We start from the raw sequence: 22,866 nt of genomic DNA on the forward strand, positions 1-22,866 counted from the left end.
CCCAGAGATCGAATCCAGGTCTCCCACATTGCAGGCGGATTATTTACCAACTGAATTATCAGAGCATCTTAGTGTATTTTAAAGTTTTCTTATCCTAGGGTTGTTGACTTCTAGTTCATAGTGATTTTTCATATTTTAATAAAGTTTTGCTTTTACTTTCTGCTAACTCAGAGTTTCCATTAACAATTATATAGAAAAAGGTATCTGGAGCAGGAGGCAGCTACATTTAATCACATAGATTAGCATGGGGTGACCAAAAGAAATTGTAAAGTGAACTTAAAAGAGACAGACACTCTTTTTTGCTTTTTAAAAATTTCTTCTTGACAGCATTGTTCATTGGTCATACTGCTATTCTGTGGAAATGTAAGCTAGAGTAAATAATTGCTTTTGAGAAAGAATACAACTCTACCACAGCTCAAAGACTGGCTTATAATAATGCCAGAAATCTGCAAGCTAGTAGATACTGAAAGTAGAGTCAATAAATATATAAAATTAAAACCTTAAGAGAGAAGAAAGATCAGTGTTCACTTGCATAACTAATAGGAAGAAAAGGCTACCAAAAGTTTAGGCCGAAATAGTGTTCATCATCACATTCTGGTGACCACAGAAATGCTTCCCCAAGGTAATGAATGGCGGATTCAACAAATGCAGCCAACTGAACAAGGTCAGTTCTCCTTAGTTAGTTCTCTCGTTAGTTCAGTGAGAGGTCATCACAATATGTGCCTTTTGAATACTTTGCCAAGGAACATCTGAGGTTCTTCTTTGAGTCAACAAGTATTTCAACACAAGGAAAACTGCAAAAGCCCCTTATCCTACTGGCTTTGATGCAGAGAGGTAAACAAGATCAAGAGTGCCAGAAATACAGGGAACAAAGGACTTTATAACATTCTCCATCCTTTCAGTCCTGTCCGAATTTAAAGAAGAAACTGTGTCACACCGCTGAACCTTCCCAATCGCTCTGCCTGCCACTAGTGCCACATCTCAGGAACCCATGAACAGGACCCTTTAAATGGGGAAATTAGTGCAGAAAGCCAGTTGGCTGTCTGCTCCAGTTTCAGACCTAGTACAAGTGTGCCTAACCCCACACAGAAGCATAAATCCCTGAGCTCTGCTACCAAAATGTACTTTCTCATTTTCTAAGTTAATGATGAAACCAATATCTAACATTTACTATGTGCTGCCAATTGGGCTGTTTCCTTTGTAAATATTATCTCATTCATTCTCCTAAACAAATTATGAAGTTGATGATATTTTTCCTATTAAGAGACTGAACCACAAAGTAATTAGGTACTTTTTAAAGTTCACAACAGACAGAAATATGAATGTTCAGGAATCAAAATTCAATGAGTTTAAACTACGAATTTACAAGAATTTGTTTGATGTGTTCAGAGATGAAATTAATATCATAACTTTTATCTTATAGCAATGTTTCCTTTCCATATCAGAATTATATTGAACACTTTTTCCTTTAAGTTTTGATACTTAAAATTTAAGCGCATTAATGTTATGTTTTGATACTTAAAACTTAAGCCCATTAATGTCATTACATATTTGTTCTAATCTTTCTGCATTTTGTTTTGATGACTTTATATTTTGTTTCTTTATTTTATAAATAAAAGTATATATTTAATCTGCATTCTATTTCGCAATTTGTACTTCTGGCATGCTTTTTCACTTTAATTTTTATTTAAAATGTTTGTTATATTTTATACTTCCCTTTAATATGCAAAATAACTTTTATGATTGTGTTTCTTCCAATATAACAGATTAAATGTCTTAAAACAACAAGAATAAAATGGAGCAAACATCTTTTAAAAGCATTGCTAAACTGATACAAAATGAGGAAAATCCCTTGGGGATAAAAATTAAGAGGAAATGGAAACCAGATTATGAAACTGAAATTCTAACCATGTGTTTCCCAGGGGTGCTTGCTGATTCCCAACAGCAATGAGATTGAACATTAAAAGTCCAAGATCCAAAAGACAAAGCCTTGGGCCTATTTAAAGTCTGTAACCAGAATGTAGATTCCCACACAAAGTCAGGACCGTCAGATAAAGCAAAGGATAGGAAAACCACTTTCATTTTGTTTGTGAGGACTTCAGAATAAAGTTGAAGTCATCACAATGCCTACAAGGCCCTACGTTTTCTTGTCACCCTTACCTCACCCACCAGTGCTCCCTCATGTATGTGCACTGGCCAGACTGGCCTCCTCACTTGTGTTGATGCTGTTTTAGCAACTGCAGTGGCTAACATTTTTACTTGGAACTTTCTTCTCCTGAATATCCACACCTTTCACTTCTTCACATCTCAGAATCTTGCTCAAATGTCACCTTCTTAATGATACTTTCCATGACAACTCTTTTTAAAACAATAACCAACTTTCAACTGCAGCACTACCAATATCCTTCACCATACTCATGTTTTACTGTATATTTTCCATACAAAACACTTCTTGCCTCCAGTGGACTTATTTTTAACTGTTGTTTGTTGACTGCCTTGTCCCACTATGCTTCTCATGGGCAAATACTCAACCTCGTGGACTGTAGCCCGCCAGACTGTATCCATGGAATTTCCCAGGCACAAATGCTGAAGTGGGTTGCCATTTCCTTCTCCAGGAGATCTTCCTGACCCAGGGATAGAACACAGGTCTCAAGCATTGCAGGCAGATTCTTTACCATCTGAGCTACCAGGGTACATGCACTAACATTTGTTCCACTGTGCTTCATGTGGACAAATATCCTGGGCTTTTTCTATTTTTTTTGTTGTCTTTTATTATTATTATTATTATTATTATTATTAAAATATCACAAGTGCCTAAAAGTACCTGGCATTGTAGGCAGATTTGTTGAATGAATACTCTCAAGTACAGATCAGACAAATTTGAAAAAGAACCAACTTACCTTTCCAGGACCTGAAAATATAATAAGAAAATTATAATCTTGGCAAGTGAAATAGCAGATTTTATAAACCCACGTCTTTTAAGTCTCCTACATTGGCAGGTGGGTTCTTTATTGATAGCACCGCCTGGAAAGCAGTAAACTAATATGGTACTTAGAAGTAAACACATTGCCTTAAATGCTTATATTAGGGGGGAAAAAAAGAAACATGAATAATGTATCCAACTTAAATTCAAAAAATGCAACCACATTGATCTACAGCAGAAGAAGGAAAGACATGATAAAGATATAAGTAGAAATTACAGAAACAAATTGAGGAAAAAATTTAATATAAGGCAATAATAAAATGAAAACTTTATTTACATAAATTAATAAGATACACAAAGTTTTGCCAGTTTGAGTAAAATTAATAAATTAAATAAGTAAATAAATGAGATAATGGCCCTCCCCAAGCTGAAATATTACTTAAGACTAAACAGTTATTTTAAAATAGTTAAAATATTAATAGTTTTATGTCAAAACATTTAAAAACAGAGAACGTAATGTCTTAGATAATAACATTTAAAAATTCTCAACAGACATGCAAAAGATGATCAACTACCACTGGAGAAAATCATGCTCCCTCCCCTTTCCCAGAAGTCTCCTATTATAGGAAGGAAAAGATTTAAGTCATTGGAGGAGGGGCAATATTGTATCTTCTGTCAAAGCCTGTATCTGCATTTTGTGTAAACATAGGGGAATCTTCTTCCCACTCTCAAGCACCAAGCAAAGATCCAACATTCTTAAGAAAGGGCAAAACTAAAACTGTGTGTCACCAGAGGAGGGGCAAGAAACCTCTTGGGCTTAGGATCCTGACATTCTAAATATATCACCAAGCAGAAATCTGTCTCACCCAGGAGTCCCATATATCACGGACAATGCATGGTGTGGTCACCTGGAGGAATAAGAGAAATATAGAAATTCCAAAAAAGCCTAGGTACACAGGCACTGCCTCAGATAGAGACTGGACAAGATAAACTGAGAAGGTATCCTCCCCCAGCCAGGATTCTAGGAACCAGTTAAAAGGCTAATTGTTCACCTACCAGTGAGAAGGGAGATCCTTCAGCAAGGTGGTCAGTCTTGGGGGACTAGAAAAAACAGAGGATTGAGAAGGAACACTGAGAGAATCCTCTGGCACCTAAGGACCCTCACTAAGTGTAAGGTAGCAGAAATCCATAGTTTAACTAAACAAGGAAGCCACTAGGCTAAGTTAACTCTAATGCCAAAACGTCTTACCTGAGCAAACCAAATTCTAAATCCATAAATGTCTCAAAGTTATTAAACTAAAAACTTAAGGACAACTAACCCCAAATAGCCAACTTGGCTTTCATCTACATTCAAGCAATAATATCACTGCTTTGCTTCAGCCTTTCCATATCAAAGTCTCTTTGGAGCTCCTGTAAGCGGTACACTCACTACCTCTGACTTGGCACTACCTGATTTTAACAGATTTTTCCTCAAAGAAACTCTTAAAACTTTTAAAGGGTTCAGTTCATCGTTTAACACTACCACTGAAGGAATTTGAAGCCTGTGGTGAACTCTGGGTAAAAACAGCAACAAACTCAAACAATCCCAACTACTGATTGAAATGAATTAAGTCACACAGAATCTAAAAAAAGCTTGTCCATATCAAATCACATTTGGTTACATCTCCACAGTAATTCTACATATAATGCAAACATAAAATTTTTAAAGTCAAAAAATAATGACCCATTTTCTAGTGACAAAAAAGTGTAGTTGCTCAGTCGTGTCTGACTCTTTGCAACCCCACAGACTTTAGCCTACCAGGCTTCTCTGTCCATGGGATTTTCCAGGCAATAGTACTGGAGTGGATTGCCATTTCCTTCTCCAGGCAATCACCAAAAGTAGACTCAGCAATGACACAGATGTTGGAATTATTAGACAAGGACATTAAAATAACTATTACTACAAAATTGTATGTTATAAATATATGTTAACATAATAACTTTTTCCAAAACTGAAAAAAGAAGCAATCAAAATAGTAACAAGAATTAAAATTGAAAATACCTTTTAGTAGAAAAGATAAACAGCATGCATGAATGTATGATGAGCTTCAGCACAGTTGAAAACTATAAAATAAAAGTTAAGTGGGGTAAAGATGGCGGAGGAATAGGACGGGAAGACCACTTTCTCCCTCACAAATTCCTCAAAAGAACATTTCAACGCCGAGCAAACTCCACAAAACAACTTCTGTAGGCTGGCAGAGGACATCAGGCAACCAGAAAAGCAGACCATTGTCTTCAAAAACAGGTAGGAAAAAATATAAAAGATGAAAAAGGAGACAAAGGAGGTGGGGAGGGAGCTCCGTCCCGGGAAGGGAAGCCCGTCCCGGGAAGGGAATTTTAAGAAGAGAGGTTTCCAAACACCAGGAAACACTCTCCCTGCCGAGTCTGTGGCGAGCCTTGGAAACACAGAGGGCAACATAACAGGAAGGGAAAAATAAATAAATAATTAAAACCAAGAGATTACAAGCCCAACAGTAACTCCCCCAGCGGAAAAGCAGCACAGACGCCTGCATCCGCCATTGGGAAGTGGGGGCAGGGCAGGGACGCGCGGGAGGCGCGGGCTGCAGAGCTTTGTAAGAATCGGGCAGGAACGCCCCACGCTCCACCAGAACGATCTAACTTGGGCTAGCAAACCAGACTGTGGGATAGCTACCGCACGAAAAGCTCGAACATAAGACACCTCCAGGACCGAGCACAGAACAAAGGACGGAACGGAAAAAGCGGCTGCAGACCATCCCCCGCCGGGGACAGGCAGCCAGAGCTGTAAGGACTGGAAAGGGGCAATTGCAGACCCAGAGAGACTTTACTTACCAAACTGCAAGCAGGCTTCTTTGCTAAGACTTCTGGGGGTGCTGGACAGTCACCATCTGCCTCACAAGGGGCGCCAGCAGTCCACCCAGAAAACTGAGCAGCAGAGGCAGAAAAGGTGACAAGTCGCAGCGATCGTGCTCGCCAAACTCCTGAGCTACTCGGACCTGGGAAGGGCACAAAACGCAGTCCCAACCGAATCTGTGCCTCTGAGGGCTACCTGAGCGCCGAACGTGAGCGGCTTAGACCGGGGAAGTGCACGCAGCCTAGGGCCGGCCTCAGACGGTTCCCCAGCTGAGCATCGTAGAGCCGGAGCGGTTTGTGCGCCGCAAGAAGGGACAGGTCAAGCGGGGCTGAGACACTGTGTGCACATGACAGTGCTATTTGTTTGCAGCATCCCCCTCCCCACAGCACGACTGAACTAGTGAGCCTAAAAAATCAGCAAACAGAAGAAGTTAAACAGAGGGAACCGCCTTGGAAGTGACCCCACACTGCCCACAACATCAGAGAAGGGCTAGATGTATTTTTAATATTTTTAAAATCATCCCTTTTTTTTTCTTTTTTTTCTAAATTTTTTTTAATTGTTAAGTCTTCTATTTCTCTTCTAATTTTTATTTATATAACCTACTATTACTATTTTTTAAAAAAAGACTCTTTTTTTTTTTTAAGGCAAACACCATATATAGTTTTTTGGGGGTTGTTGGTGTGTTTTTTTTTAATAACTCTTGTTTTGTTTTGCTTTTTTTCTCTCTCTCTCTTTTTTTTTCTTTCTTCCTTTTTCTTTCTGCTTCTTTTCTTTAATATTGTATTTTTGAAAATCCAACTTCTACTCTAGATTTTTAATCCTTGCTCTTTGGTTTTTGTTGTCAATTTTGTACATTTAAAAACCCAAACTTCACTACCCAATTTTACCTGAGAGCGAGATTACTGGCTTGACCACTCTCTCCTCCTTTGGACTCTCTTTTTTCTCCACCAGGTGGCCTCTGTCTCTTTCCTCCCCCATCTATTCTCTATCCAACTCTGTGAATCTCTGCGTGTTCCAGACAGTGGAGAACACCTAAGGAACTGGTTACTGGCAGGATTTGTCTCTCTCCTTCTCATTCCTCTCTCTTGTCCTCCTGGCCACCTCTGTCTACTTCCTCCCTCTCCTCTTCCCTGTATAACTCCGTAAATACCTCTGAGCAGTCCAGACTATGGAGCGCACATAAGGAAGTGACCACTGGCTAGCTTGCTCTCTCCTCTTTTGATCTCACCGAATCTCATTCCAGTCACCTCTAACTACCCCCTCCCTCTTCTCTTCTCCTTGTAACTCAGTGAACCTCTCTGAGTGTCCCTCAATGTGGAGAAACTTTTCATCTTTAACCTAGATGTTTTATCATTGGTGCTGTATAGATGGAGAAGTCTAGAGGCTACTGAAAAAATAAAACTGGAAACCAGAAGCAGGAGGCTTAAGTCCAAAGCCTGAAAACATTAGAGAACTCTTGAATTCAGGGAACATTAAGCAATAGGAGCTCATCAAATGCCTCCATACCTACACTGAAACCAAGCTCCACCCAAGGGCCAACAAGTTCCAGAACAAGACATACCACGCAAATTCTCCAGCAACACAGGAACACTCCTCTGAGCCTCAATACACAGGCAGCTCAAAGTTGTTCCAAAACCTTTGATGTCTCATAACCCATTACTGGTCACTCCACTGCACTCTAGAGAGAAGAAACCCAGCTCCACCCACCAGAACTCCAACACAAGCCTCCCTAACCAGGAAACCTTGACAAGCCACTGATAGAACCCCACCCACAGTGAGGAAGCTCCATAATAAAGAGAACTCCACAAATTACCAGAATATAAAAAGGCCACCCCAAACGCAGCAATATAACCAAGATGAAGAGACAGAGGAATACTCAGCAGGTAAAGGAACAGGAGAATTGCCCACCAAACCAAACAAAAGAGGAAGAGGTAGGGAATCTACCTGAGAAAGAATTCCGAATATTGATAGTGAAAATGATCCAAAATCTTGAAATCAAAACGGAATCACAGATAAATACCCTGGAGACAAGGATTGAGAAGATGCAAGAAAGGTTTAACAAGGACCTAGAAGAAATAAAAAAGAGTCAATATATAATGAATATCACAATAAATGAGATCAGAAACACTCTGGAGGCAACAAATAGTAGAATAACAGAGGCAGAAGATAGGATTAGTGAAATAGAAGATAGAATGGTAGAAATAAATGAATCAGAGAGGAAACAAGAAAAACGAATTAAAAGAAATGAGGACAATCTCAGAGACCTCCAGGACAATATGAAACGCTCCAACATTCGAATTATAGGAGTCCCAGAAGAAGAAGACAAAAAGAAAGACCATGAGAAAATCCTTGAGGAGATAATAGTTGAAAACTTCCCTAAAATGGGGAAGGAAATAATCACCCAAGTCCAAGAAACACAGAGTTCCAAATAGGATAAACCCAAGGTGAAACACCCCAAGACACATATTAATCAAATTAACAAAGATCAAACACAAAGAACAAATATTAAAAGCAGCAAGGGAAAAACAACAAATAACACACAAGGGGATTCCCATAAGGATAACAGCTGATCTTTCAATAGAAACACTTCAGGCCAGGAGGGAATGGCAAGACATACTTAAAGTGATGAAAGAAAATAACCTACAGCCCAGATTACTGTACCCAGCAAGGATCTCATTCAAATACGAAAGAGAAATGAAAAGCTTTACAGAGAAGCAAAAGCTGAGAGAATTCAGCACCACCAAACCAGCTCTCCAACAAATTCTAAAGGATATTCTCTAGACAGGAAACACAAAAGGGTGTATAAACCCGAATCCAAAACAATAAAGTAAATGGTAACGGGATCATACTTATCAATAATTACCTTAAACGTAAATGGGTTGAATGCCCCAACCAAAAGGCAAAGACTGGCCGAATGGATACAAAAACAAGACCCCTCTATATGCTGCTTACAAGTGACCCACCTCAAAACAAGGGACACATACAGACTGAAAGTGAAGGGCTGGAAAAAGATATACCACGCAAATAGAGACCAAAAGAAAGCAGGAGTGGCAATACTCATATCCGATAAAATAGACTTTAAAACAAAGGCTGTGAAAAGAGACAAAGAAGGCCACTACATAATGATCAAAGGATCAATCCAAGAAGAAGATATAACAATTATAAATATATATGCACCCAATATAGGAGCACCGCAATATGTAAGACAAATGCTAACAAGTATGAAAGGGGAAATCAACAATAACACAATAATAGTGGGAGACTTTAATACCCCACTCACACCTATGGACAGATCAACTAAACAGAAAATTAACAAAGAAATGCAAACTTTAAATGATACATTAGATCAGTTAGACCTAATTGATATCTATAGGACATTTCACCCCAAAACAATGAATTTCACCTTTTTTTCAAGTGCTCACGGAACCTTCTCCAGGATAGATCACATCCTGGGCCATAAATCTAAACTTGATAAATTCAAAAAAATCGAAATCATTCCAAGCATCTTTTCTGACCATAATGCATTAAGATTAGATCTCAATTACAGGAGAAAAACTATTAAAAATTCCAACATATGGAGGTTGAACAACACACTTCTGAATAACCAACAAATCACAGAAGAAATCAAAAAAGATATCAAAATATGCATAGAAACTAATGAAAATGAAAACACAACAACCCAAAACCTGTGGGACACTATAAAAGCAGTGCTAAGAGGAAAGTTCATAGCAATAGAGGCATACCTCAAGAAACAAGAAAAAAGTCAAATAAACAACCTAACTCTACAACTAAAGCAACTAGAAAAGGAAGAGTTGGAGAACCCCAGAGTGAGTAGAAGGAAAGAAATCTTAAAAATTAGGGCAGAAATAAATGCAAAAGAAACAAAAGAGACCATAGCAAAAATCAACAAAGCCAAAAGCTGGTTCTTTGAAAGGATAAATAAAATTGACAAACCACTAGCCAGACTCATCAAGAAGCAAAGAGAGAAAAATCAAATCAATAAAATTAGAAATGAAAATGGAGAGATCACAACAGAAAACACAGAAATACAAAGGATCATAAGAGACTACTATCAGCAGTTATATGCCAATAAAATGGACAACTTGGAAGAAATGGACAAATTCTTAGAAAAGTACAATTTTCCAAAACTGAACCAGGAAGAAATAGAAAATCTTAACAGACCCATCACATGCACGGAAATTGAAACTGTAATCAGAAATCTTCCAGCAAACAAAAGCCCAGGTCCAGACGGCTTCACAGCTGAATTCTACCAAAAATTTCGAGAAGAGCTAACACCTATCCTACTCAAATTCTTCCAGAAAATTGCAGAGGAAGGTAAACTTCCAAACGCATTCTATGAGGCCACCATCACCCTAATACCAAAACCTGACAAAGATGCCACAAAAAAAAGAAAATTACAGGCCAATATCACTGATGAACATAGACACAAAAATCCTCAACAAAATTCTAACAATCAGAATCCAACAACACATTAACAAGATCATACACCATGACCAAGTGGGCTTTATCCCAGGGATGCAAGGATTCTTCAATATCCGCAAATCAATCAATGTAATTCACCACATTAACAAATTGAAAAATAAAAGCCATATGATTATCTCAATAGATGCAGAGAAGGTCTTTGACAAAATTCAACATCCATTTATGATAAAAAACTCTCCAGAAAGCAGGAATAGAAGGAACATACCTCAACATAATAAAAGCTATATATGACAAACCCACAGCAAACATTATCCTCAATGGTGAAAAATTGAAAGCATTTCCCCTAAAGTCAGGAACAAGACAAGGGTGCCCACTTTCACTGCTACTATTCAACATAGTTCTGGAAGTTTTGGCCATAGCAATCAGAGCAGAAAAAGAAATAAAAGGAATCCAAATTGGAAAAGAAGAAGTAAAACTTTCACTGTTTGCAGATGACATGATCCTCTACATAGAAAACCCTAAAGACTCCACCAGAAAATTACTAGAGCTAATCAATGACTATAGTAAAGTTGCAGGATATAAAATCAACACACAGAAATCCCTTGCATTCCTATACACGAATAATGAGAAAGTAGAAAAAGAAATCAAGGAAACAATTCCATTCACCATTGCAACGAAAAGAATAAAATACTTAGGAATATATCTACCTAGAGAAACTAAAGACCTATATATAGAAAACTATAAAACACTGATGAAAGAAATCAAAGAGGACACTAATAGATGGAGAAATATACCATGTTCATGGATCGGAAGAATCAATATAGTGAAAATGAGTATACTACCCAAAGCAATCTACAGATTCAATGCAATTGCTATCAAGCTACCAACCATATTTTTCACAGAACTAGAACAAATAATTTCAAGATTTGTATGGAAATACAAAAAACCTCGAATAGCCAATGCAATCTTGAGAAAGAAGAATGGAACTGGAGGAATCAACTTGCCTGACTTCAGGCTCTACTACAAAGCCACAGTCATCAAAACAGTATGGTACTGGCACAAAGACAGACATATAGATCAATGGAACAAAATAGAAAGCCCAGAGATAAATCCACACACAGATGGACACCTTATCTTTGACAAAGAAGGCAAGAATATACAATGGAGTAAAGACAATCTCTTTAACAAGTGATGCTGGGAAAACTGGTCAACCACTTGTAAAAGAATGAAACTAGATCACTTTCTAACACCGTACACAAAAATAAACTCAAAATGGATTAAAGATCTAAATGTAAGACCAGAAACTATAAAACTCCTAGAGGAGAACATAGGCAAAACACTCTCAGACATAAATCACAGCAGGATCCTCTATGATCCACCTCCCAGAATTCTGGAAATAAAAGCAAAAATAAATAAATGGGATCTAATTAAAATTAAAAGCTTCTGCACAACAAAGGAAAATATAAGCAAAGTGAAAAGACAGCCTTCTGAATGGGAGAAAATAATAGCAAATGAAGCAACTGACAAACAACTAATCTCAAAAATATACAAGTAACTCATGCAGCTCAATTCCAGAAAAATAAACAACCCAATCAAAAAATGGGCCAAAGAACTCAATAGACATTTCTCCAAAGAAGACATACGGATGGCTAACAAACACATGAAAAGATGCTCAACATCACTCATTATTAGAGAAATGCAAATCAAAACCACAAGGAGGTACCACTTCACACCAGTCAGAATGGCTGCGATCCAAAAATCTGCAAGCAGTAAATGCTGGAGAGGGTGTGGAGAAAAGGGAACCCTCCTACACTGTTGGTGGGAATGCAAACTAGTACAGCCACTATGGAGAACAGTGTGGAGATTCCTTTAAAAATTGCAAATAGAACTACCTTATGACCCAGCAATCCCACGGCTGGGCATACACACCGAGGAAACCAGAATGGAAAGAGACACATGTACCCCAATGTTCATCACAGCACTTCTTATAATAGCCAGGACATGGAAACAACCTAGATGTCCACCAGCAGATGAATGGATAAGAAATCTGTGGTACATATACACAATGGAGTACTACTCAGCCATTAAAAAGAATTCATTTGAATCAGTTCTGATGAGATGGATGAAACTGGAGCCGATTATACAGAGTGAAGTAAGCCAGAAAGAAAAACACCAATACAGTATACTGGCACATATATATGGAATTTAGAAAGATGGCAATGATGACCCTGTATGTGGGACAGTAGAAGGGACACAGATGTGTATAACGGACTTTTGGACTCAGAGGGAGAGGGAGAGGGTGGGATGATTTGGGGGAATGGCATTGTAACATGTATATTATCATGTGGGAATCGAATTGCCAGTCTATGTCCGACGCAGGATGCAGCATGCTTGGGGCTGGTGCACGGTGATGACCCAGAGAGATTTTATGGGGAGGGAGATGGGAGGGGGGGTTCATGTTTGGGAGCGCATGTATACCCGTGGTGGATTCATGTCAAGGTATGGCAAAACCAATACAGTATTGTAAAATAAAATAAAGTAAAAATAAAAATTAAAAAAAAAGTTAAGTGGAAATGCTAGAAATTTTAAAAATTCGTCTAAATTTATCTAACTCAGAGATAATGAATACCTTTGGCAGATTTATGAGAACAGTGATCACAGTTAAGTGAATACACACTGCTGCATGAAGATGCAACAATGGAAATTAACCAAAATAAAAAACAGATGAAAGAGAGAGAAATAGACCTGAAGAACTCTAAGACAAAAACAAATGATCTGACGCATAAGAAAGTAGAGTTCCAGGAGAATAGAGACAAAAATGAGCCAGAAGAGATATTTGAAAAAATAACAACTATGAATTTTCCAAAATTAATAGAAGACATCAATGATACAAAAACCTCAGAGAATCCAAAATATAGAATAAACACACACACACACCCATAATCAAATCAAAGATCATGAGGAAATATTAAAATAAGCCAGAAAAGAAAAAATGTTACACAAATATGAATAAATGTAAAAACTAAGAATCCTTGTCAGAAACCATGCAAGTCAGAAGACAATAGAGTGATATTTTAAAGTGTTTAAAGAAAACAAAAATAATGTATATATCCAATTAGGAAAAACATCTGTAAAAATTAGGGAAAGATAAAATACTTTTGACAAGTAAAATCTGAGATAATCCATTGCAAGTAGATTTGTAATACAAAAAATAAATGAAAGATTTCTAGGCAAAAGAATGATGATACCATTTGAAATAGTTGAATAAACGCAAATGAATAACACTGTAAATTACTTAAAAGAATTAATTTCTGATCTTTTTCAGTTTTAAATACTTTGCTATGTGCAGATACACTGCTAACCATTCATTCAATTCAGTTCAGTCGCTCAGTCATGTTCGACTCTTTGCGACCCCATGAATCGCAGCACACCAGGCCTCCCTGTCCATCACCAACTCCTGGAGTTCACTGACTCACATCCATCGAGTCAGCGATGCCATCCAGCCATCTCATCCTCTGTCATCCCCTTCTCCTCCTGCCCCCAATCCCTCCCAGCATCAAAGTCTTTTCCAATGAGTCAGCTCTTCGCATGAGGTGGCCAAAATACTGGAGTTTCGGCTTTAGCATCATTCCTTCCAAAGAAATCCCAGGGTTGATCTCCTTCAGAATGGACTGGTTGGATCTCCTTGCAGTCCAAGGGACTCTCAAGAGTCTTCTCCAACACCATACTTCAAAAGCATCAATTCTTCAGCACTCAGCCTTCTTCACAGTCCAACTCTCACATCCATATATGACTACTGGAAGAACCATAGCCTTGACTAGACGGACCTTTGTTGGCAAAGTAATGTCTCTGCTTTTGAATATGCTATCTAGGTTGGTCATAACTTTTCTTTCAAGGAGTAAGCATCTTTTAATTTCATGGCTGCAGTCACCATCTGCAGTAATTTTGGAGCCCCCAAAAATCAAGTCTGACACTGTTTCCACTGTTTCCCCATCTACTTCCTATGAAGTGATGGGACTGGATGCCATGATCTTCATTTTCTGAATGTTGAGCTTTAAGCCAACTTTTTCACTCTCCTCTTTCACTTTCATCAAGAGGCTTTTTAGTTTCTCTTCACTTTCTGCCATAAGGGTGGTATCATCTGCATGGGGTTTATAATATATTTAGAAGGAAAATGCATGGGAAATTGATCCAGTGGATTGAATGAAGGAAACACAACTATATTCATACCATATATAACATACAGTAACATAGACAAAGTACAATAAAAAAAAATAACAGTGCAATTAAAAAAAAATAGTAGGCATAGAAACTTGAAAGGGGGAAATAGAACTATCTTTATTTAAAGATGATATACTACCTATATAAAAAAAAGAACGGTAATAAGAAACAAGGTGAATACACAAAAAGTAAAAGCATATCTATATAAAAGTTATGATCAGTTTATAACTTAAATTTTAAAATGCCATTTACAGCAATGTCAAATATCTGAAATAGTTAAGGATAACAAAATACATGCAAAACTTTTACACCAAAAACTGAAAAATCTTGATGAGAGAAATTAAAGAAGATATAAGGAGATTAAGAGAGATACTATATTCCTGGGTTGGAAGATATGTTTACATGTGAATTCTTCCTAAGTATATCTATGGATTCAAAGGGGTATGAATCAAAATCCTGTGTAACTGTTTTTGAAGAAATACTTAAAAAAGGTAAAACAATTTTGAAAGGGGGCAAATTTTGAGCACACACACTAGTTGATCTCAAAACTAGACATGAAGTTACAACAATCAAGCAAATGCTATAGATTATATACATTCATCAATAGAAAAAGAAAGTTTCCAAATAGACCAACATGTGTATAGTCAATTGATTTTGACAAAGATATCAAAATAATTCAGTGGAGGAAGTGCAGTCTTTCCAAACAAGCTGTGCTGAACAATTAGACCACCATGCAAAAATAAAAATAAAATAAACATCAACTTTATCTTTACCATATAAAAAACTATTTGAAATGGATCATATACTTTACTCATGAATGATAAAGAAATATTTCTGTAAGTTGAACTTAATAAAATTTGAAACTTCTAATCCTTGAAAGACCACTGTTAAGAAAATGCAAGCATAGGACACTTAATAGGAAAAAAAAATAGTTTCAAAACATGTATCTACCTATTAAATAACTTTGATCTAAAATAAAAATATTTACCACAATAAGAAGTAAACAAACAATACAATTTTTAAAACAGGTAAAATATCTCAGCAGATATTTCACCAACGAAAAAACTGTTAATAGCTGATAACATACGAAAAGATAATTAAAACGATTTTACTCATTAAGAAAATGCCCATTTAAACCACAATGATACCACTACACAGCTTCTAAAATGGCTTAAAAAAAAAACAAACAAACAAAAAACAGGTGATACAAAAAGTTTACGAAGATGCATTACAACTGGAACATGCATACATTTTTGGCAGGAATGCAAAATGTAACACACTGGAGAAGAGTTTGGCAGTTCCTTCTAAAGTTAAATACAGGTTCTTCTTTCCAGCCCCCACACACCCCCCTCCCCCCACATCTGCCATGTTTTCAGGCCCGGTTAGCCTTGGTATATCCCCGTAAGGAAATGGCCGGGGAGTTTCAGGAAACCCAGGCGCCGTTGCCTCAAGGGAGCCCAGGCTGATGAGGCAGGGCAGCGGGTTAAACCGGAGCAGTTCCGCGCAGGGTGGGGAGGCCATGGCGTCCGGCAGTAACTAGCTGTCTGGCGTGAATGTCTAGCTCTGGATGCTCTCCGTGCCTCTGAGATCCCATTTCATGCCGGAAGTCCGGCATTTCCATTCCTTAATGGGCAAGAATTTCCGCTCCTACCTGCTAGATCTTCGAAACACTAGCACTCATTTCAAGGGTGTGCGCATGGGCCTCACTAATACCCTGCTGGATGGCTATGAGACAGCCCGCTATGGGACAGCAGTCTTTGGCCTGAGTGAGTACCTGCGCTATCAGGAGGCCCTGAGTGAGCTGGCCACAGTGGTCAAAGCATGAAGTGGGACCTCTCAGCGACAACACCAGTCAGCAGCAAAGACCTAACCCAGTCTCCTGAAGCCTCCCCAACAACCATCCAGGTGACATACCTCCCCTCCAGTCAGAAGAGTAAACGTGCCAAGCACTTCCTTGAATTGAAGAGCTTTAAGGACAACTATAACACACTGGAGAGTATGCTGTGATGGAGCTGAAGGCCTCTCACTGTTGATGGAGCCAGACAGACTGCAGTGTGCTTGCCGGGTGGCCTCACTCAGGTCATCTGGGTCAGCCCAGCTCTGGATCAGCTGAAGCCCTGGTTGTGTTCAGAGCTCTTAAGATTTCATGCCTAGAGGATCATTCTCCCACTCTCTCTTCTAGCCAGTTTCAGAACATCAGCTAAGACTTTATTTTCCCTTGGTATCATTTCTCTCTGGAGTTGAATTAGATGTTTTTTTTAATATTTCTGTCAAAGCTTCCTTAAAAATCCTCACTTGGTTTTTTGATCATGGTTCGTCTGTCCTTTTCAAGACTATAAATTATCCCAAGAGTGAAAAATATTAATAATAAAGTTAAATATAAGATCTCTCAATCTAAGTCCTAGATATTTACCAAGAAAGCTAAAAACACAGGTCCATGCAAAAACTTCTACACAAATGCTTATAGTAGATTTACTCATAATATTCAAAATCTATGGAGAAGCCAAACATCCATTAACAGGTAAATATATAGACAAAAAGCCCATGGCACATCCATGCTCTAAGATTCTCAGCAATGAGATAAATGAACAATACACAGAACCAAACTACTGATTATGCAACAATATGGGTCAATCTTAAAACAGTTTTGTGATAGATGACAGATACAAAACATCTAAGTACTATGAGATTCTACTTGTATGACATTTTATAAAAGCCAAACCTACTACATAGGTGTTGAAATCAGATAAGTGGTTTCCATGAGAAAAACAATAGAATGGGAAAGACTAGAGATCTCATCAAGAACATTAGAGATACCAAGGGAACATTTCATGCAAAGATGGGCACACTAAAGGACAGAAATAGTATGGACCTAACAGAAGCAGAAGATATTCAGAAGAGGTGGCAAGAATACACAGAAGAATTGTACAAAAAAGATCTTCATGACCCAGACAATCATGATCATGTGATCACTCACCTAGTGCCAGACATCCTGGAATGTGAAGTTAAGTGGGCCTTGGGAAGCATCACTATGAACAAAGCTAGTGGAGGTGATAGAGTTCCAGTTGAGCTATTTCAAATCCTAAAAGATGATGCTGTGAAAGTGCTGCATTCAATATCCCAGCAAATTTGGAAAACTCAGCAGTGCCCACAGGACTGGAAAAGGCCAATTTTCATTCCAATCCCAAAGAAAGGCAATGTCAAAGAATGTTCAAACTACTGCACAATTGCACTCATCTCACACACTAAAAAAGTAATGCTCAAAATTTTCCAAGTCAGGCTTCAACAGTACATGAACCATGAACTTCAAGATGTTAAGCTAGATTTAGAAAAGGCAGAGGAACCAGAGATCAAATTGCCAATATCCCTTGGATCATCGAAAAGCAAGACAGTTCCAGAAAAACATCTATTTCTGCTTTATTGATTAAGCCAAAGCCTTTGACTGTGTGGATCACAATAAACTGTGGAAAATTATTAAAGAGATGGGCATACCAGACCACCTGAATTGCCTCCTGAGAAATTTGTATGCAGGTCAAGACAGTTAGAACTGGACATGGAACAACAGACTGGTTTCAAATCAGGAAAGGAGTACATCAAGGTTGTATATCATCACCCTACTTATTTAACTTATATACAGATTGTATCATGAGAAACTCTGGGCTGGATGAAGCACAAGTTGGAATCAAGACTGCCAGGAGAAATATCAGTAACCTCAGATATGCAGATGACAATGCCCTCATGGCAGAAAGCAAAGAAGAAATAAAGAGCCTCTTGATGAGAGGGAAAGAGGAGAGTGAAAAATTTGGCTTAAAACTCAACATTCAGAAAACTAAGATCATGGCATCTGGGCCCATCACGTCATGGGAAATAGATGGAGAAACAATGGAAACAGTGACTGACTATTTTCTTGGGCTCCAAAATCACTGCAGATGGTGACTGCAGCCATGAAATTAAAAGACGCTTGCTCCTTGGAAGAAAAGCTATGACCAACCTAGACAGCAAATTAAAAAGCAGAGACATTACTTGCCAACAAATGTCCATCTAGTTTGGTTTTTCGAGTAGTCATGTATGGATGTGAAAGTCGGACTATAAAGAAAGCTGAGTGCCAAAGAATTAATGCTTTTGAACTGTGGTGTTGGAGAAGACTCTTGAGAGTCCTTTGGACTGCAAGGAGATCCAATCTGTCCATCCTAAAGAAAATCAGTCCTGAATATTCATTGGAAGGACTGATGCTGAAGCTGAAACTCTAATACTTTGGCCACCTGATGTGAAAAACTGACTCACTAGAAAAGACCCTGATGCTGGGAAAGATTGAAGGTAGGAGGAGAAGGAGATGACAGAGCATGAGATGGTTGGATGGCATCACCAACTCCATGGGCATGGGTTTGAGTAGGCTCCGGGAGCTGGTGATGGACAGGGTGGCCTGGAATGCTGCAGTCCATGGGGTTGCAAAGAGTTGGACACAACTCAGGGACTGAACTGAACTGATGAGCTGGAGCTGAAGGAGTCATTCAACTTTGCCTGTTTTTGAACTTTATATGAATGCAGTCATATAGCACATCTCTTTTTAGGTCTGGCTTCTTTTTGTCAGTATTACACTTGTGATCCTCATCCATATTTCTGTATAGTGCTATCATTTGCTTATTCTTATTTTTGTAAAATTCTGTGCATAACTATGTCCTGATTTACTTCTCAAATTACTGCTAGTATCACATTTGTATTTCAGAATGACAACACATTGCCTAGTTGGCCATTTTCTTTAATTGGATACTTAAAATTCTTATTTTTAAATTCTTATTTAAGTCTTAGTTAAGGCCTACAAAATCAAAATGGGATTTTCCTTACCAAGTCACCTCCTAAACAGACATTAAAACTAAGCATGCATCTATACCATGTATTGACTTTTTAATTGAAAAATCCTCTTTATCATGTGTTCAGTTTGGGTTTACCCCCCAAATATTATCACCTCTGATTCACCACTACCTATCCACTCCTAAGTTTCCCCCTACCAATGGAATTTCTTTTTTTCTTAATGGAGTTTCTAATTTAGAGCTGAAGATACCATCATCCTTTCCATTTATAACTCAATAATTTCCAAACACTTGTCTCTTAGATATGATAGTCTTGGCCCTTTCCCCAGACATCATCAAGATATACCCTGAAAGAAAATGAAAAGGGAGTGTTGGCCCTCCTTTCACACACAATTTAGCTGGTAAGTGATTCTGCCTCAAACAATGACCCCAGTAAACCAGAGTACCTGAGATATAAAGCAAAACCTGTGATTGCATTACCTTCAATTACTGAAGTAGATGAAGTCACAGGTATGTGAGTTAATTTTAAATGAAGAAGTTCTGGCAGGAATGTGTTTCTGAGTCTCAGAAACCTGCACACATCAAGGTAATAAGGTTAGGTTTAAACTTGATTGAGTATTGAGTTTTTGCATTTTATTGTTGCAGTGAAAATCATGTCATGAATACTCCATTTATGCCTCCATATAAGGATCTTCCTAATTAATCTGTTATTCAAAAGCCACCAGTATTATATTAGTAACTGCATTATTTCATGACATTGACTAAAGCCCAGAAGCAGGTTCCTATGGCCTAATTAATTTTTTTAAGCCTTTTACTCACTGGGATGCTGCCTACCTGGATCTTTGAATGAAAGGATATTAATGAAGCTGCAATGCAGATGATTATATTGAAAGTGATGAAGAATTTATTAGGAAGACAGCCATCATGGGCTGTGCAGTATATGAGGCATAAAACTGCTAAAAGTAATGACAGAGTGTAGTTTAGGCAAGTAATGGGCAGCAGAACTACAAAAGGAGAGCTTGGAGATATATTATTTAGCAATAAAGTTCCCATAAAAATTGAAATATGAGGTGGAAAGATTAACATGGTCATACAAGTCATCTTTAATGTTCATAGCCAGTTCTGGCTTTTAGAAAGAGTAAACTAAATTTATGCCTGTGACAACATGTAAGTCAAAACCCTTATTTATACATTTCATGCAAATGATTGCAGACCTTTGGTTTGCCATTACCAAAGTAATGTTTAGTAGCATTTAAATTTATTACATAAATGTCGGATCAGGAGCTGTATTTCTACCTGTCAAAAGATGAATGTTTGTAAGTCATATCATCAATAAATAGACTGCAATTCACAGATCCCTGCACTGCTAGCTCCAAATCCATGAACGAAACTTTTATATTTTGTTTTTCCACTTTAAACTGAATATAGATGTGTTCTCATTTATCCCATAATGATATTCTAGCATTATTGACACAAACCTTTGCTCTTCTGGTACAGTTGCTTCCACATAGGGGACACAGAGTACTTTAATTAAGAGCAAGGACTTGGACTTTGATGGAAATAGACTTAAATGAAAACCTTGATAGCCAGTTACTAGATGGGTGACCTTAGTCAAATGATTTTATAACTCTGGTCTCATTTTTCTCATCTATAAGAGGGACATAATGATACCAATCTTGTGGAATTATTGTAATAATTCAATAAAGTATGTAAAGTGTATCTGGCCTATGGTAACTGACTCAATTATTATCATCATAATTATCATTATCAATACATTCTGGGTGCTTCCATAATAGACAGTGGCATCAAAAGTCTTGGAGGAGAGGCAAAACACACTGTATTCTTCAGATATTCTCATCTCAACTTTACTTCTCAAGTTAAAGGTCTGAAGGTTAATTTGTATCTAATGAAGTATGTAATTAAATTGACAGCCATTTGGATTTCACACAAATTTCTTATGAAAATTTTTGTCTTTTATGATTTCTTAGATGTAGGTATAAAATTGGGGCTCCAGAATAAAACCAAAGGGAATTTTAAGGGGAAAAAAATCATAAATATTTACAAAATATTTTATTCTGAGTCTGAAGCCTTTTCTATTTAATGTCTATCATGGTAGAGAATGGCAATAAGATTTCCATTTGAAACACAGTAGTAATAGAGGCCTTAATAAGAAAACACCATCTGAGTAAAGGCCTGATAAAAGTGAATATATAAGCCATATGAAATTCAGAGGAAAGATTTTAGGTAAAGGGAATAGCCAATGAAATTCCTATAAAATGGAAACAGGAGCAGAGTAAAGGAGGGCATGGTCAGTGGAAGTAAGTAGTTCATTATAGTTGTAGGCTATAAAGTGTGCACCATCAACAGAAAGTCTTAAACCAATAATGAAATTGATATTTTTTTATTATCACCATGTGCTGACAAGTGTAAACAATATCAGTGAAAAAAAACACCTGCTCCCTAAAAAAAAAACAAAAACAAAAACAAAAACACATATTTACTGCTCTAATATCTAAATAACTGCTGAGGTTTCTATTGAACTCAATGGATTGCTGCCACTAGCCCATGTTTGAAAACATACCAAGAAAGAACAGCACAAGTTAAGAATGTCTGGATCAGACTGAATGGGAACAGGAGCTGTAGATGGCTGGGTCTAGCATGGCTGGAATATGTCAGGCTTTGCAAGCTCTCTTTGGACTTGAGCTTTGCTTCTACAAGATGGAAAGCCATTGTATGAGTTAGAGCAGAGGATTTTCAAGATTTCACTCAGGTTTTCAGCACACTGATTGCAGATTAAAAAGAGACTTCAGGCAGGCAACATGTTAATTATGGAAGAGAAAACTAAACTAGATGGTTATTGTTTTTACTACCTCCTATTTATCCCATTGGTGAAGGATGAATCCCATACTCTAAATAATACAAATGGTTGAAGACGCAACATTCAACCCTGGACCAGAGATTGACAGCAGTTTATTAGTCAAACATATAATCTGGTAGAGCAGACCCCACACACCGCACATGGCTGCATGAGAGTTACACTTGGAATCAGCAGGGGCTGTAGGAGGCAGGCTTTACAGTACCAAGAATGACGTGTGCCACCTACCATTCACATCTTGAGGATGTGATTGGTTTGTCTGAATAATTTTGCAAGCTAGCAGAGGAGCAAAATATACTAGGTTCAGATCCAGATGGGGTACCCCTGGTCTGGTTAATAGGGGAACTACCTGGGTGTGGTGTCTTTTCCACTGTCTTTGGGGCATACTAGCAAAAGCAGAGGAACTCACAGGTAAGCCTTTGAGGTCCCTGTGAGACTCAAAGATGTCAAGTAATACAGTGATAGCTTGAGACAGAAGTATAAGTGGTGAGATTAGTGAGAAAAAAAATTGATACTGACTATATTTTGGAGGTAAAACCAATAAAAATTGTGGAGGAACTGAATGTGGAATGTGAAAGAGTCAAATATAACCCAAAGGTGTTTGACTCTAGCAAATGAAAATACAGTTTCAATTACTGAGAAGAAAAACTATAAGAGTAGCAGCTTATGGTATTATATTTCCATACAATTGGATACGATATAAATGTAAAAACACAAACTT

The 22,866-nt window shown here is 37.7% G+C and overlaps 1 pseudogene; it reads left to right on the plus strand.

Moving 5' to 3' along the window:
• Nucleotides 1-15,978: 15,978 nt before the first annotated feature.
• On the plus strand, nt 15,979-16,653 carry LOC114116426 (protein C1orf43 homolog; annotated as a pseudogene).
• Nucleotides 16,654-22,866: the final 6,213 nt, after the last annotated feature.

Source organism: Ovis aries, chromosome 9 (genome assembly GCF_016772045.2).
Source record: "Ovis aries strain OAR_USU_Benz2616 breed Rambouillet chromosome 9, ARS-UI_Ramb_v3.0, whole genome shotgun sequence".
NCBI lineage: Eukaryota > Metazoa > Chordata > Mammalia > Artiodactyla > Bovidae > Ovis > Ovis aries.